The following is a 15,977-nucleotide window of genomic DNA, read 5'->3' on the forward strand; positions in this document are numbered from 1 at the left end:
GAGCACAACTTCATCACTTTTCCCCCAATACCATCGTGTATCTTGCTGCATTCGTGTCCATGTGTGAGAATTTCCTGGGTTGTCGACCACACTGGGGTCTCTTCAAACACATTTTCACATGTCGTTCTCAGTCGGTTAAGAAGGCCAATCCAAGTGACGAGAGGACGCACGTGATCCAGATGTGCGGGGGCCTTGGGATCCAAATGAGGGGTAAAAGCACTTTCCCAGCCATGATTCTTCCCGAGTCAATCAGAGGGTGGCAGTCGACTTGGTTCTACTGCAAAGACCAGCCGACTCTAGGCCAGTCGACTGGACTTCCCCCCTTTTCCATGGCTCGAGTCGAGAAGCCTTCCACCATGAAAGTGACCCCGGAGGAGAAAGTGGAGGTGAACATGCTGGTCGAGCGAGTGGTCCAGCTCGTTCGTGACAGCGTGACCGGTATGGATCTGTTGGAGGTCTTCCTCAGACGACGCATTCAGCCGCTTCAAGCTCGTGACCATCCGATGTGGATGTATCCGGGCATTGATGATACCACTCGGATCCACCCAGAGGAAGTCGACGAGGATACGGTAGAGAAGTGGTTGAAGGGTATCACGGGTAACAAGGATAACCCAGGGGGTCCCGAAGAGTTCTTCCATTCGACACCAACAACCAACCAGACAAGGTTCATCTTTTCATTTCCGAGTGTTTCTCATTCTGACTTGCAATTGTTTGCTGAGTCGACTATCCTTTGTTGACCTCTTTGCTTCGCAGATCTATACGGAAACGTACTCAATGCCGAACGGGGAGCAAGAGCAGTATCAGGAGGGAGAAGAAAGCGGCGGCGAAAGCGCTGAGTATCAGTCTGATGGAGATGAGGAGGAGGAAAACGAGGATTCGAGCAGTGGCGAAGAGGTCGAGTCACCACCCCATAATGAAAAGCGTTCCAATAATAAGCATGATCCGGCAAGTGTTCGTGGCAAGGTGATTGTGCAGGCTGGACAGACCTTGAAGCGTCCTCGGACGTCTTCTCCTGCACCGACCGAGAAGGCCCCGAAGCAGTCTAAGGCTGAGCCGTCAAAGCCACGGAAGGCTTTGCCCAGGATCAAAGTGGTCGTTCCCATTGCTTCTGGGTAATAGTTGGGTTTGATTTATTATTTTGTCATGAACTTAACCTTAGTCGACCCATTTTGGAAGATCTGACCGACTGAATCTTGAGATTTGCAGTGATGGAACTTCTGCGACTTTTGTTCATCAGTATGAAGACGAGGAAATGGAGGACGCAATCACCTCTAATCCGGGTATGACTTTCATAATCTTGTTTTCACTTGTATCACTTCTATCAGTTGTTCTGTTGGTCGACTGAATTTCTGCCGATTGATTTTTCTTGCAGCTCCTCCCAATGTTATTGATCTGCCAGACGACGATGAGGAGGTGTCGCTGAGGCCCAGGGGCAGAAGAGACAGGAAGACACCATCTGGCAAGGGGCCCCAATCGTCGTTGGTGACAGAGCCAACGATCCAGGAGACTGGCGACGCCAACCGGGCTTCAGTGACCTTCGTTGTACCATTGTCGAGTGCCCAGCCTTCAGCGTCGACTGCACAGATCCCAGCCGATCCACCTTCACTCTTCGCTGCACATCCCGTCCCAGAGGACCAAGTGGGTGCTCCCAAAGAAGCTATACGCCAGGCGGGCATCATGATGGAGCAGATGAAGGTGGTTCGGGAGGCCAGCCAGGCGGCTTACGACACCAGCTCAGCTCTCCAGAGCAACGTCCAGGTTGGTTGAACTCTGACTGACCCTTTAGCTTGTCGCTTGTTCTGTTAGGATATGCTATCTGAAAACTTTCTTTGAGCATCTTTTCGCCAGTCCGCGTCTTGCGTTTGTACACCCACTGGGTGTTTCTATTTTCTGCGTAATAGTTTTGCATCTTGAATCGACTGAGTTGCGTTGACAAAGTCTTTGAACTAGTGGGGGCACGCTGAGTGCACCCACTGGGTGTAGTCCCCGAGACCATAGTTGACTGCAGGCGGTCGATTGTGGTCTGAGAATCGAAATTTCATCACTCGACCTGGACGGACCACGTCGAGTGGAAACCGGATCAGTGGGGGCACGCTAAGTGCACCCACTGGGTGTAGTCCCCGAGACCATGGTTGACTGCGGGCAGGCGACTATGGTCTGAGAACAACTCTTTTTTTACACTCGGCCTGGGCGGACCATGTCGAGTGGAAACCGGATCAGTGGGGGCACGCTAAGTGCACCCACTGGGTGTAGTCCCCGAGACTACTGTTGAATGTTTGATTCGGCAGTAGTCTTAGAACTTGTTGGATTTATTGCTCAGTTGCTCTGAAGTCGCCAAACTTTTCATCTGTCGACCGGCTGTCTTTGATTACAGAAATCCTGTGCGCTTGGAGCTCGTTTTGCTGACCTGGAGCAGAAACAGATCCAGCTCAACCTTGATTTGGAGCTGGCCAAGACCAATTTGTAGAAAGTCAAGGATGAAGCTGCTGGTATGAAGATTTTGTCGACTGCTCAGTTGCTGAACTGGGTGTTATTTTCTTTTTTCTGAACCGAGTGTCTTTTCTTTCAGAAACCATGAACCAGGCTCTGGCGAAGAAGGATCTGGACCTTGCAGCCGCGCAAAAAGCCGCCGAAGAGAAAACTGCACTCGCTGACCAAAAGCTAGCTTCAGTCGGGAAGCTGGAGGAAGAAAATGCTAAGCTGAAGGCTGCTCTTGATGAAGCCAACAAGGAGGCGACTCGTCTGAAGAAGGACAAGAAGAATCTGACTGACAAGATGGAAGGCATTGCTCGCAAGCGGGATGACCTGGAGGACTATCTGGGAGGGCTTGCCAAGAAGCTATTCACCATGCTTGAAGGTATTTTTCCTTTGTCCAACCGACTAGTTGCTATCGACTCGATATACAGCCATTGACTCATCATTGTGTTGTGTGTGTAGAATTCTGCCAGAACTTCAAGGAAGAGACGGGAAGAATCGAAACAAGCTTGGACCCCATCCACTCCCCTGTGAAAGATGAAGCTGCCATGAACGTGCTCTGACTGGAATCTCGTGTCGCAAGTGTTGTCGACTACCTCGCTCGGCTGAAAGTCGCGGTGTCGCGAATCGACACGGCGCTCTGGCCAAGGGCGACGCTCCAAAACGACCTCGAGTCTCTGATGGCTCGACTTAATGAGGTTCCTGGTCGAGTGCAGGAATGGAAGAAATCTTCTGCTCGGTGTGGCACTGATGTGGCTCTGTCCCTGGTTCGTGTCCATTGTAGGGAAGCGCGAGAAGAGAAGCTAGTAGCAATCAAGGTTGCCAATACCAAGAGGCACGACTTTCAATCCTTCATGGAAACTTTCATCGCTGCTGCCACTCGGATTGCTGACGGGATCGACCTGGATGAGTTCGTCGAGCGCGCTAGCCCACCTCCTGCGGAGTGAACAAACTTTATGCCTCACTTTAAATTTGCCTCGGAATGCCGAGTGATTTTGTAATCGTTAAACTCCTTCGGGCTAGATGCCCGAGTACATTGATCTGTGGTCCGGAACCTTAGGATTTATCTGAACTTGGATTATCTCTGGACGTGCTTGCATTTGCCTTCGAGTGGAGCTTGTTCTTCACTCAGACTAATCTTTATATTTGAGATGCAGCTCTGATGAGAAGGTTCCAGGTGACCCGCACCTTGTCGTCCTTGCGGACAGGGATGGAGAGCATGTTGTACTTGTGGCACAGCTCCGAAGGAGAAGGTTGCGGTCGACCTGCACCTCGTCGTCCTTGCGGATAGGGACGGAGCGCATGTTGTACTTGTGGCGCAGCTCCGAAGGAGAAGGTTACAGTCGACCTGCACCTCGTCGTCCTTGCGGACAGGGATGGAGCGCACATTGTACTTGTGGCGCAGCTCCGCAGGAGAAGGTTGCAGTCGACCTGCACCTCGTCGTCCTTGCGGATAGGGCATATTTGAAACTTAGGCGAGTACTGGACTGCAGCTAAGCCCCCGAGTGGGAGGGTTGCTCACCACTCGGTAGGATTTTTGAAACTTAGGCGAGTACTGGACTGCAGCTAAGCCCCCGAGTGAGAGGCTTGCTCATCACTCGGTAGGATTTTTTAAACTTAGGCGAGTACTGGACTGCAGCTAAGCCCCCGAGTGAGAGGGTTGCTCACCACTCGGTAGGATTTTTTAAACTTAGGCGAGTACTGGACTGCAGCTAAGCCCCCGAGTGGGAGGGTTGCTCACCACTTGGTAGGATTTTTTAAACTTAGGCGAGTACTGGACTGCAGCTAAGCCCCCGAGTACGAGGGTTGCTCACCACTCGGTAGGATTTTTTAAACTTAGGCGAGTACTGCACTGCAGCTAAGCCCCCGAGTGAGAGGGTTGCTCACCACTCGGTAGGATTTTTTAAACTTAGGCGAGTACTGGACTGCAGCTAAGCCCCCGAGTGAGAGAGTTGCTCACCACTCGGTAGGATTTTTTAAACTTAGGCGAGTACTGGACTGCAGCTAAGCCCCCGAGTGAGAGAGTTGCTCACCACTCGGTAGGATTTTTTAAACTTAGGCGAGTACTGGACTGCAGCTAAGCCCCCGAGTGAGAGGGTTGCTCACCACGCGGTAGGATTTTTTAAACTTAGGCGAGTACTGGACTGCAGCTAAGCCCCCGAGTGAGAGGGTTGCTCACCACCCGGTAGGATTTTTTAAACTTAGGCGAGTACTGGACTGCAGCTAAGCCCTCGAGTGGGAGGGTTGCTCACCACTTGGTAGGATTTTTTAAACTTAGGCGAGTACTGGACTGCAGCTAAGCCCCCGAGTGAGAGGGTTGCTCACCACTCGGTAGGATTTTTTAAACTTAGGCGAGTACTGGACTGCAGCTAAGCCCCTGAGTGAGAGGGTTGCTCACCACTCGGTAGGATTTTTTAAACTTAGGCGAGTACTGGACTGCAGCTAAGCCCCCGAGTGAGAGGCTTGCTCACCACTTGGTAGAATTTTCTAAACTTAGGCGAAACGGATTCGCAGCTAAGCCCCCGACTGAGAGGCTTGCTCACCACTCGGTAGAATTTTCAAACTTAGGCAAAACGGATTCGTAGCTAAGCCCCCGAGTGAGAGGGTTGCTCACCACTCGGTAGGATTTTTTAAACTTATGCGAGTACCGGACTGCAGCTAAGCCCCCGAGTGGGAGGGTTGCTCACCACTCGGTAGGATTTTCCAAACTTAGGCGAAACGGATTCACGGCAAAGTCACCCACTAGGGATTTGAGACACAAACATAAGCAACAACAATCGTTTAGGAAGACTGTAAAGCTCTTGTCTTTGATAAACAAACTACAAAAGTATTTCTTATTACATCTCATCAGAATGAGTACTTAAGTATAGAAGGGGCGGAGCAGCTCCGCATTCCAAGCCCGTGGCTCGTCTTTCTGATGCTCGACATTGTAAAGATGGTATGCCCCATTGTGGAGCACTCTGGTGACGATGAAGGGACCTTCCCAAGTAGGCGCGAGCTTGTGTGGTTTCTGCTGATCCACTCGAAGAACCAAGTCTCCCTCTTGAAAGGCTCGACCTCTCACATTTCTGGCGTGAAATCGACGCAAGTCTTGCTGATAAATGGTCGACCGAATTAAGGCCATCTCTCCTTCCTCTTCTAGGAGATCAACCGCGTCCTGCCGGGCCTGTTCTGCTTCATCTTCAGAGAAAAGCTCGACTCGGGGTGCATTGTGAAGTAAGTCACTCGGTAGAACGGCTTCAGCTCCATAGACCAAGAAGAATGGAGTTCGACTAGTCGACCAATTAGGAGTTGTCCTCAATCCCCAAAGAACTGATGGAAGTTCATCGACCCAGGCGCCTGCTGCATGCTTGAGATCACGCATCAATCGGGGTTTCAGTCCTTTGAGAATCAAGCCATTTGCTCTTTCTGCTTGTCCATTCGACTGGGGGTGGGCGACTGAAGCGTAGTCGACTCGAGTGCCTTGGGAAGCACAGAAAGCTCTGAATTCGATAGAATCGAAGTTTGATCCGTTGTCAGTGATGATGCTATGTGCAACCCCATATCTAAATGTTAATTCTCTGATGAAGCTAACGGCGGTACTGGCTTCAAGATTCTTGATCGGCTTGGCTTCAATCCATTTGGTGAACTTGTCGACTGCTACAAGCACATGGGTAAAGCCGCTCCTACCGGTCTTCAGGGGTCCAACCATATCCAGCCCCCAAACAGCAAAGGGCCAGACGAGTGGAATGGTCTTCAGGGCTGACGCAGGCTTGTGGGACATATTGGAGTAAAACTGGCAGCCTTCACATTTGTCGATGATATCTTTCGCCATTTCATTTGCTCGTGGCCAATAAAATCCAGCTCGGTATGCTTTGGCCACGATGGTCCGAGAGGACGCATGGTGGCCATAGGTCCCCAAGTGGATGTCGTTAAGGATCACTCGACCTTCTTCTGGTGTTATGCATTTCTGGCTGACTCCCGTTACACTTTCTCTGAACAGTTGTCCCCTTATCACAGTAAAGGCTTTGGATCGACGGACGATCTGTCGAGCCTCCTCTTCATCCTCTGGGAGTTCCTTCCTAAGGATATACGCGATGTATGGTACTGTCCAGTCGAGAGTGACGACCAAAACCTCCATGATCAAGTCGACCACGGTTGGGACTTTGACTTCAGTCGAATCTGTGGCACTCTTAGGCTGTGGGGGCTCTTCAGTGGAAGGATCTTCTTGAACTGAAGGTGTATGAATGTGTTCCAAAAACACATTGCTGGGAATGGCTTCCCTTTTGGAACCTATCTTCGCCAACTCATCGGCTGCTTGATTTTTCAGTCGGGGTATATGATGAAGCTCTAACCCCTCAAACTTATTTTCCAACTTTCTCACCGCATTGCAGTAACCAGTCATAGCTGGGCTTCTGACGTCCCACTCCTTCATCACTTGATTGACTACCAAATCTGAGTCGCCGTAGACCATGAGGCGACGGACGTCGAGTGAAACGGCCATACGTAACCCATATAAGAGTGCTTCATATCCAGCTTCGTTATTGGAGGAATCAAAGTGAATCTGGAGAACATATCTGAGCTTGTCTCCTCGGGGGGATATCAGTACTACCCCAGCACCGGAACCATTCAGCATCTTGGAGCCATCAAAGAACATGGTCCAGTGCTCCGAGTGGACTGAGCCGGCAGTTGCTGTTCGATCCACTCGGCGAGGAAATCTGCTATTGCTTGGGACTTGATAGCTTTCTTAGCCTCAAACTTGATATCCAAGGGAAGGAGTTCAATCGCCCACTTTGCCACTCGACCAGTTGCATCTCTGTTGTTCAGAATCTCTGATAATGGAGCATCGCTGACGACTGTAATGGAGTGGTCAGAGAAATAGTGTGCAACCTTCTTCGTGGTCATATAGATCCCATAAACAAGCTTCTGATAATGTGGATATCTTTGCTTTGATGGAGTCAGAACTTCAGAAACATAATATACTGGGCGTTGAACTTTATAGGCTTTTCCTTCTTCTTCCCGTTCGACCGTAAGTACCGTACTGACAACTTGTCCAGTGGCTGCAATGTAAAGCAGTAAAGGCTCTTTGCTGATCGGGGCAGCAAGCACCGACTGGGTGGAAAGTAGAGCTTTGAGCTCTACAAACGTTGCATCAGCTTCAGGAGTTCACTCGAACTTATCAGACTTCTTCATCAGTCGGTAAAGAGGCAATGCCTTTTCACCGAGGCGAGAAATGAATCGACTTAAGGCGGCCAAACAACCAGTAAGCTTATGAACATCGTGCACACGCACATGGCGTTTCATCCGGAGTATGGCACCAACTTTTTCTAGGTTAGCGTCGATCCCTCGTTCGGAGACGAGGAAGCCGGGTAATTTTCCGCCCGGAACTCCGAATGTGCACTTTGATGGATTAAGCTTGATATCATACCTTCTGAGATTGGCAAAAGTTTCAGCAAGGTCAGCCAGCAAGTCGGAACTCTTACGTGATTTGACCACAATGTCATCTATGTACGCTTCCACATTCCGACTGATTTGAGTGAGTAAACACTTCTGAATCATCCTCATGAATGTGGCTCCAGCGTTCTTCAGGCCGAATGGCTTGGTGACGTAACAGAAGCACCCAAATGGAGTGATGAAAGCTGTCTTTATCTCATCGGGTCCATATAGTCGGATCTGATGATACCCGGAATAGGCATCCAAAAAGGACAAGCGCTCACACCCTGCAGTCAAGTCGACTATTTGGTCAATGCGGGGGAGAGGAAAATGATCTTTCGGGCAGGCCCGATTGATATGCTTGAAGTCAATGCACATGCGAAGTGAGTCGTCCTTCTTGGGGACCATGACAACATTGGCGAGCCACTCGGAGTGGTAAATCTCTCGGATAAACTCGGCTGCCAGGAGCCGAGCCACTTCCTCACCAATTGCTTTTCTCTTCTGTACGGCGGACCGTCGAAGATGTTCCTTGACTGGTTTCACTTTTGGGTCGACTCGCAGACGGTGCTCAGCCAGCCCCCTGGGAACACCTGGCATGTCAGAAGGTTTCCATGCAAAGATGTCCAGTTCTCACGGAGGAACTGAATGAGTGCTTATTCCTATTTGGAGTCGAGTGTTGTCGAAATGTGAGTCGGAGCAGCATTGGGATCGGTCGGGTGAATATGAATTGGCTTCGTTTCACCAGACGACTGAAATGCAGAGTCTATGGCAGGCTTCTTAGCTCGTAACAAAGTCACTCGGATCTGCATTTTTTTAATACTCCTGCAATTCTACTACTGCCATTTGTGCATCGACGATCTTTGAGCCCTTCTGGAAGCACTCTTCTGCCTTCTGCCGATTGCCAGTGACAGTGATCACTCCTCTGGGACCAGGCATCTTCAATTTGAGGTACACGTAACATGGTCGAGCCATAAAACGTGCATAAGCAGGCCTACCCAGAATAGCATGATAAGCACTCTGGAAATCCACGACTTCAAACGTCAACTTTTCTTTGCGGTAATTCTTGGAATCACCGAAAACCACATCGAGGGCGATCTGGCCGAGTGACTCAGCCTTCTTGCCAGGAATAACCCCATGGAAACTCATATTGCTTTTACTGAGCTTGGACATCGGAATGCCCATTCCCTTCAAGGTCTCCGCATACAGTATGTTCAGGCCACTGCCACCATCCATCAGTACCTTGGTCAGCCGAGTGCCTTCGACAACTGGGTCGACCACCAACGCTTGCCTCCCAGGGGTGGCTATGTGCGCTGGGTGATCTGACTGGTCGAATGTAATGGCAGTCTGAGACCACTTCAAATAACTGGGTGTCGCTGGAGCGACCATGTTCACTTCTCTGTTAATGACTTTCAGTCGACTTTTGCTCTCAACATCAGCAAAAATCATTAGAGTGGAATTGACGTTGGGGAAACCATCATCGTCTTCCTCCTTGTCTTCACTCTTGTCCGACTCCTTCTCTTTCTCCTTGGGCTGCTTCTCTCGGAACTGCTGAATCAGGAGGCGACACTGTCGAGTGGTGTGTTTAGGGTAAATGAAATTACCCTCTTCATCTTTTTTGGTATGGATGTGGCAGGGTAAATCCAACACATCATTTCTGTCTTGATCTGTGACCTTCTTGGGGTTCCATGGCCCTTTGGGCTTCCCCTTGAACTTTCCCTGAGTCACGGCTAAGGCTTCTCCAGGAGCAGCTGGCTCGGCTTTGCGCTTCTGCTTCCGACTGGAGTTCCCCCCTCCGGTTTCGTGGGCGACTGTTTTGTGCTTGCCACTCCGGAGCCGATCCTCCTCTTCACCATTAGCATACTTGGTGGTGATTTCCATCATTCGACTCAGAGACATATCTCCGGTCCGACCGAACTTCAGGTTCAATTCTCGATACTTGACACCCTCCTTAAAGGCACAAACTGCTTGGTGATCTGACACATTCTCCACCGTGTGGTGCAACGTGATCCATCTCTGGATATAATCTCTTAAGGTTTCATTTGGCTTCTGCACGCAGGATTGCAACTCTGTTAACCCTGCTGGTCGTTTGCATGTACCTTCAAAGGTTCTAACAAACACTCGGGCGAGTTTCTCCCAACTATATATGCTGCCAGGTGCTAACTGATTCAACCACGCTCTGGCCGAGCCCTCCAACATCAGAGGAAGGTGCTTCATGGCCACTTCATCATTGCCGCCACCAAACTAAACAGCCACTCGATAGTCCTCAAGCCAAGTATCAGGCTTGGACTCACCAGTGAACTTGCTGACTCCAGGTGCCAACCTGAAGTTGGGAGGAATCACTGCAGCCCTGATGGCTCTGCTAAAACACTCGGGACCTGAAACATGCATTCTGCTGCCAGTCGGGTAATCTCTGTCATGGCCTTCTCTGTGCGCTCTGTTCCTGTCAACCAGACCTTGAACGAGAATTGATCTCGCGTCAAAGCCCGGCTCCCGGGGGTCGACTGGAATCCTTCACCCACCACTGTGAGGGCGTCTGTCATCGTGTTGCCGAGGCGCTTATGGCCCACTCCTTGGGGGAGGCGTGGGCACTCGACGACGATCATCGTGGTCGAGTTGGTGATCATACGGCTCACGTTTTCTGTACTGATCCTGTCGATCTCCACGTCCCTCATGCCTTGGAGGCGATCTTGGGCTGTGAGCCGACTGAACTGTGTCTGCCATAACAGATCTACTATGAATCCTATTCCACGACTGTGAAACTGCTATGTTCTGCTCTCCCGCCGCCCGGAGCAAAGCCCGGATCTGCATCAAACCTCTGCCAGCTTCCGACTGGGAAGGCTGAATCGACTCTGCTATTCAGGTCGCAGCTGTGAGATTCTGGATCGGAGTTCGATATACCTGAGTTGGAGGCAGAAAAAGTTGTCATCGACTGGACTCAGGAACTCGCTGCCGAGCACGCTCGTCGAGTGCGTGCTGGTGGTTCTCCAGTCGAGTGCGCTCAGCCAAGTTGGCCAGGCGCGCCTCCTCCAAGGCCCGGGCCTCGGGGGTTTCTCCAACGATAGGAGTGTGAAGTGCATCCATGTTACGGCGGCGAAGCTCTTCCCTCTGCTGCGAAGAGAGGGGCTCGGGGCGGTACTCCTCGTAGACACGCGACGGGTCGCCTCCGCCATCACCACCATCGTCGCGGGGGAAGCCATGAGGACTGCGCGGTCCGTTGACCATCAGGACTTCCGCCGCGGGGTCACTGCTGTCGCACTCGGATGCTGTCTCGACGGAACCAGTCGACAGGTCGAACAGGCCGTAGAGAGTTTCGTCGGGCTCGATTGCCGCGACTTGCGGGGTGGCAGACTGGCGAGCCACCGCGTGCCTCACCCACCGCTGGAGCCGCGACCGACCGAAACGCTTGCGCCGGTGAGCAGCAGGGAGTGAAGACGCTACAAGAGCTGACCGATACTGAGTCGACGGCTGCCGCAGAAGGACGCCGCGGGCGCACGCGCGAAAGTGCGTTGCCCCGCGGACGGGGAGCGCTTCGACGTCGAGTGGAGCCTCTCGGAGCCAAGCGGAGTCGTCGGCGACGAACATGAGCGCGCCGAGACGGATCTCGCGGCCCTCGGCCAATCCTCCGCAGAAACCATGTTGATGGGGAACGGAAAAAATTGCAACTTCTCCAACAAGTCGCTAAGACACCTGCCCCACGGTGGGCTCCAACTGTCGTGGTACTAAGACTGACAGTAGAATAGGGGGTAAGTATGGAAAGGCAAGATCCTAGCTATGGCGAAGTTGTACACACGAGTTTTACGAGTTCAGTCCCTTCTCAGAAGAAGTAATAGCCCTACGTCTCGGAGCCCGGAGGCGGTTGACTGGATTATGTATGTGTGTGTTTACAGGGGTGCGAACCCTTATCCCGAAGGAGGGGGTGGCTTATATAGAGTGCGTCAGGACCCCAGCCAGCCCACGTTACAAGGAGTTCAATGTACATAAAGAGGGGGCGTTACAGGTAACGTCCGTAATAAAGTGATATAAATGATCATTAAGTCTAGGAGTAAACACCCGACCGTTGCTGCGCAGTGTGACTTTAGATCTTCTGTATGTCGAGTGGTTTCTTGTTATGGTCGAGTGACATTGAGTCTTCCGAGTGGAATGCTTCTGGTCGAGTGGATGATGACATCCCTTGAATGCTTCTGTCTTTGGGCTGATGTCCTAGGGAAGGGTATCTAGGTCAGGCCTATGACCCTACCCTAGGTACATAGCTTCATCAACACCCAATGCGGAAGACACTGCTCGGATCCTAGCACAGAATGCAGCAAGAGGATTTTCTGGGATGCTTGGAAGCATCGACTGCATGCATTGGAAATGAAAGAATTGCCCATTTACTTGGCAGGGGATGTACAAAGACGCCAAAGGCGGTTGCAGTGTGGTACTTAAGGCGGTGGCCACACAGGACCTCTGGATTTGGCACTCCTTCTTTGGTATGCCAGGAACTCACAATGACATCAACGTGCTGCAGTGCTCTCCTGTCTTTTCCAAGCTTGTTGAAGGTCATTCTCCTCCGGTGAACTTCGAGATCAATGGGCGGCACTACAACAAGGGGTATTATCTAGCTGATGGCATCTATCCGAGATGGTCGACATTTGTGAAGACGATCTCAAACCCTGTGCCAGGAGGCAAGAACGCCTGGTTTGCGAAGATTCAGGAGGCTTGCAGGAAGGATGTCGAGCGGGCATTTGGTGTGCTCCAATCTTAATTTGCTGTTGTCCGGTACCCCGCTCAGACCTGGTCGAAAGATCAAATGTGGGAGATCATGACTTGCTGTGTCATCTTGCACAATATGATCATCGAGAGCGAGCAAGAAGGCCCAGTGTTTGACATTGAACCATACTACAGGCAGGGTCCTCTAGCCGAAGTTGATCACTACCTACCGGCAACCTGGACTGCCTACCTCAGTATGCGTCAGGAGATCCGAGACCCACAGGTGCATCATCAGCTGCAGCATGATCTGGTGGAGCACCTATGGAGGCTCAAGGGCGACGCCGGGCGCGACGTGTGATGAAATATGAGTTTTTATTTGTTGAACTATATAATTTGTATTGAACTATTTGTTGTTGTACTATTTTGTTGAAGTATTTGATTTTTCTGTGATGAAATATGTGATAAAAAATATTTATGTTGATAATTGAACGCCGAGCCACGGCGAACCACGCCGAATATGGGCCTATTCTCGCCCATATGGGCCCTTTATTCGCCGAAAGGGGCTGAAAAGTGGGCCAATATCGGCGCCTGGGGGCGACGACTGTGCGCAAAACCGCCCCAGCGCCGATTGTATCACCAGCTCACCCCTAGGGGGCGATTTTTATGCGTCCTGAAAGGGCCAACGGCTGGAGATGCTCTTAGGGCCGCAAGTGGAGTGCTCATTGTCATGTACGGGTGTGCTCATTGTCATGTACGGGTGTAGTGTAGATTACCGACCACGACTGGTTGCGCATGTAGAAGTAGCATGGTGTGCCTAACCTTGACACCAAAACTTATGTGATTCATTTTCCATCCAAAAAATCATGGAATGTCAAATAGAGTGCTCACCTCCGTTGCTAGGACCGCGCGCTGGCATCTTTGCCGGTTGTGCCGGACAACCAACTTGCGGCGCAAGACAAGACCAAGGTCGTCGACGGCGGCCTGTGAATTATTATTGTGGACTAGTAAAACGCCCGTGCGTTGTCACGGGCTTTTGAAAAAATTTAAGATGCTACTCATGAAGCTAAAATAACCAAGAATAAGGCCGTCTCAACTAACTCACATCTTTTTCTTGACAATCAGCTAACACACATCATACTATCATACTATCGAAGCCTTCCCCACCTTCGGCCATCAGTTGGCCATTCACAAGAGGGCGGCGGCGCGGGCACGGGCGCTAGACTTGGTCATCTACGGCGTTGCGGCAGCCGAAGATCGAGTTGGACGTGGGGGTGTAAGGAGGGAAACAAGCATGCAAGGAGCAGCGGCATTGCGACAGGCAGTCGTGCCACGGCCTTTGCCTTTTCCAGGGCAACAGCCAGAGGCCACCACGCTCCTCGGCTCTCCCTCCTCTCTTCCATGCCAGGCAACAAAATGGGCGAGATAGAGAAGAGGCAACCAAGATGTTTTTCTATATGGCGAACAAGATGGTTTTGTTTACTCATGCCACAGATTCCTTACAGCCCCACCCTCGAGCGAAAAATTATCCCTTCTTTCCAAATTTATCTTCTTTTGCTGCTTGGTTTTTCATTATTCTCGTCAAACAAGAATTGCCTTGCTATATAACCTCGTCAAACTAATATCATACACTTTTATGGATCCACTAATATGAGTTCGTCATTATTTTGTTACTAAAAAGGATGGAACTCTAAAATGTTAAACAGCATGCTACACCAAATAATGTGAACTGATTGTATAATCAAACAATTTAATTCAAAATTATAAGATCTTAGGCATTTAATTACAAAACCAATGTGTTTGTGTGCAACCAAGTTCTTCTTGATATATGTACACCAATTTTAAAGCAAATGTAGAGTAGCAGAAACAACCATTTCTCCCTTTTTCCTTCTTCTAGAAATCCAGTAATAGACTAATGATATAGACTGCTCTGTTTCCTTTAGATGTAGGGTCCTCCTTGATTATGATGTAGGGTCTCGTCGGGCCATCGAAGCCCCTCCGTCATCACTCCCTCCCCCATAACTACATCCTCCTCCTTGACTCACCGCGCCAACCCCATCCCGCGTCAATCTGAGCGCCCGGCAGTTCCCGAGCGTTACTCACCCGGCCTCATGATGCGCGACTCCGTCACCAGCATGCCCTTGCACCACCTCATGCATGCCTCCTTCACCGACCAACAGCGGCCACGGACGAGGTCAACAGGCACTAAGCCCTTGACCACCGCTGCGTGCACTGCTCTCCCTGCAACAGTGTATCAATTTTCAAAATGGTGTATCAATTAGCTCTGGTGTTCTACTTATGGCTGAAAAAATTGTCTATGATTTTTTTTATTTTGACCCGATTGAAATTAAGTGGTTGCAATGAAAAAGGAAATTGAATTAGATTACTTCACTATATCATACCACTAATCTATTCTAAGTAGATTCAAAGATAATATAATAGAAAACTCTAAAGTACCAAATTCTTCGAAAACACACATAAGAGAAACTTAGATAACTGTGAACTCCAAATGCCTGAACAACGAATCAAAATTATAGAATATGCACAAGCATGAGCACAAAAACACAATTTATGGAGCCCAGGAAAGGTTTCATGGAGCAAAAATATTCTATTCTACATAATGATCTTTGCTCCTTGGGACTCATTTATACGGGTTTTTGCTTTGCTCTGACCTAGCATGTTGACCAGTCCCCCATATTTTTGTTTTAGCTCTTTATCTAGTTGTTTTTATCAGTTCGATGAAAATATATCGTCCTGCGAGTAATATTACAAACCGGTGGGGTGCTACCCCCCAGTTATTCTTCAACAAAAATGGCTTTATTAATTCTTTTCCAAAAAAAATCGTTGACAACAACAACTAACAGTCATGGATACATTTCCACTTCAAACATCAAAGGGTATAGATGTTTTCTACTTCAGAAACCATATGAGCAATGAGCTTGTTATTATACTTCTGAAACCATATGTAATGTAGTATTTATACTTTCCAATACTCATTGCCAGTTGGAACGGTCCTTTCTTAGTTCTACGGATACTGCAATTGCAAATGCCATGTCGAACTGGACATATCCAATTAGGATTGCCCTTAGTTTCTAACACACTCTCAACATACTTGCAATAATTTATAAAGTCTCAGCCCAAAGATGGTAATCAAGTGAAAAGGAAAAAAACTTCACACACATATAATAACCCAGTTGTAGGGTACATGCATAAAAAAACATATTCATGGATAATATGAAACAAAATGTATATGAAAATTAGTCACCATGTACAGGACAGCAAACACAAAAGTACATGGATGGTATTAATATTACCTTGTATTAAAAGAAAGACTGCAACATGATATACAAAATGACCAAGCAGTAGAACTGATGGCCAAACTTCTCAAAATTCTAGTAAGAAAA

The sequence above is a fragment of the Triticum aestivum genome, chromosome 6D (genome assembly GCF_018294505.1).
Source record: "Triticum aestivum cultivar Chinese Spring chromosome 6D, IWGSC CS RefSeq v2.1, whole genome shotgun sequence".
In the NCBI taxonomy this organism is placed as follows: Eukaryota; Viridiplantae; Streptophyta; class Magnoliopsida; order Poales; family Poaceae; genus Triticum; species Triticum aestivum.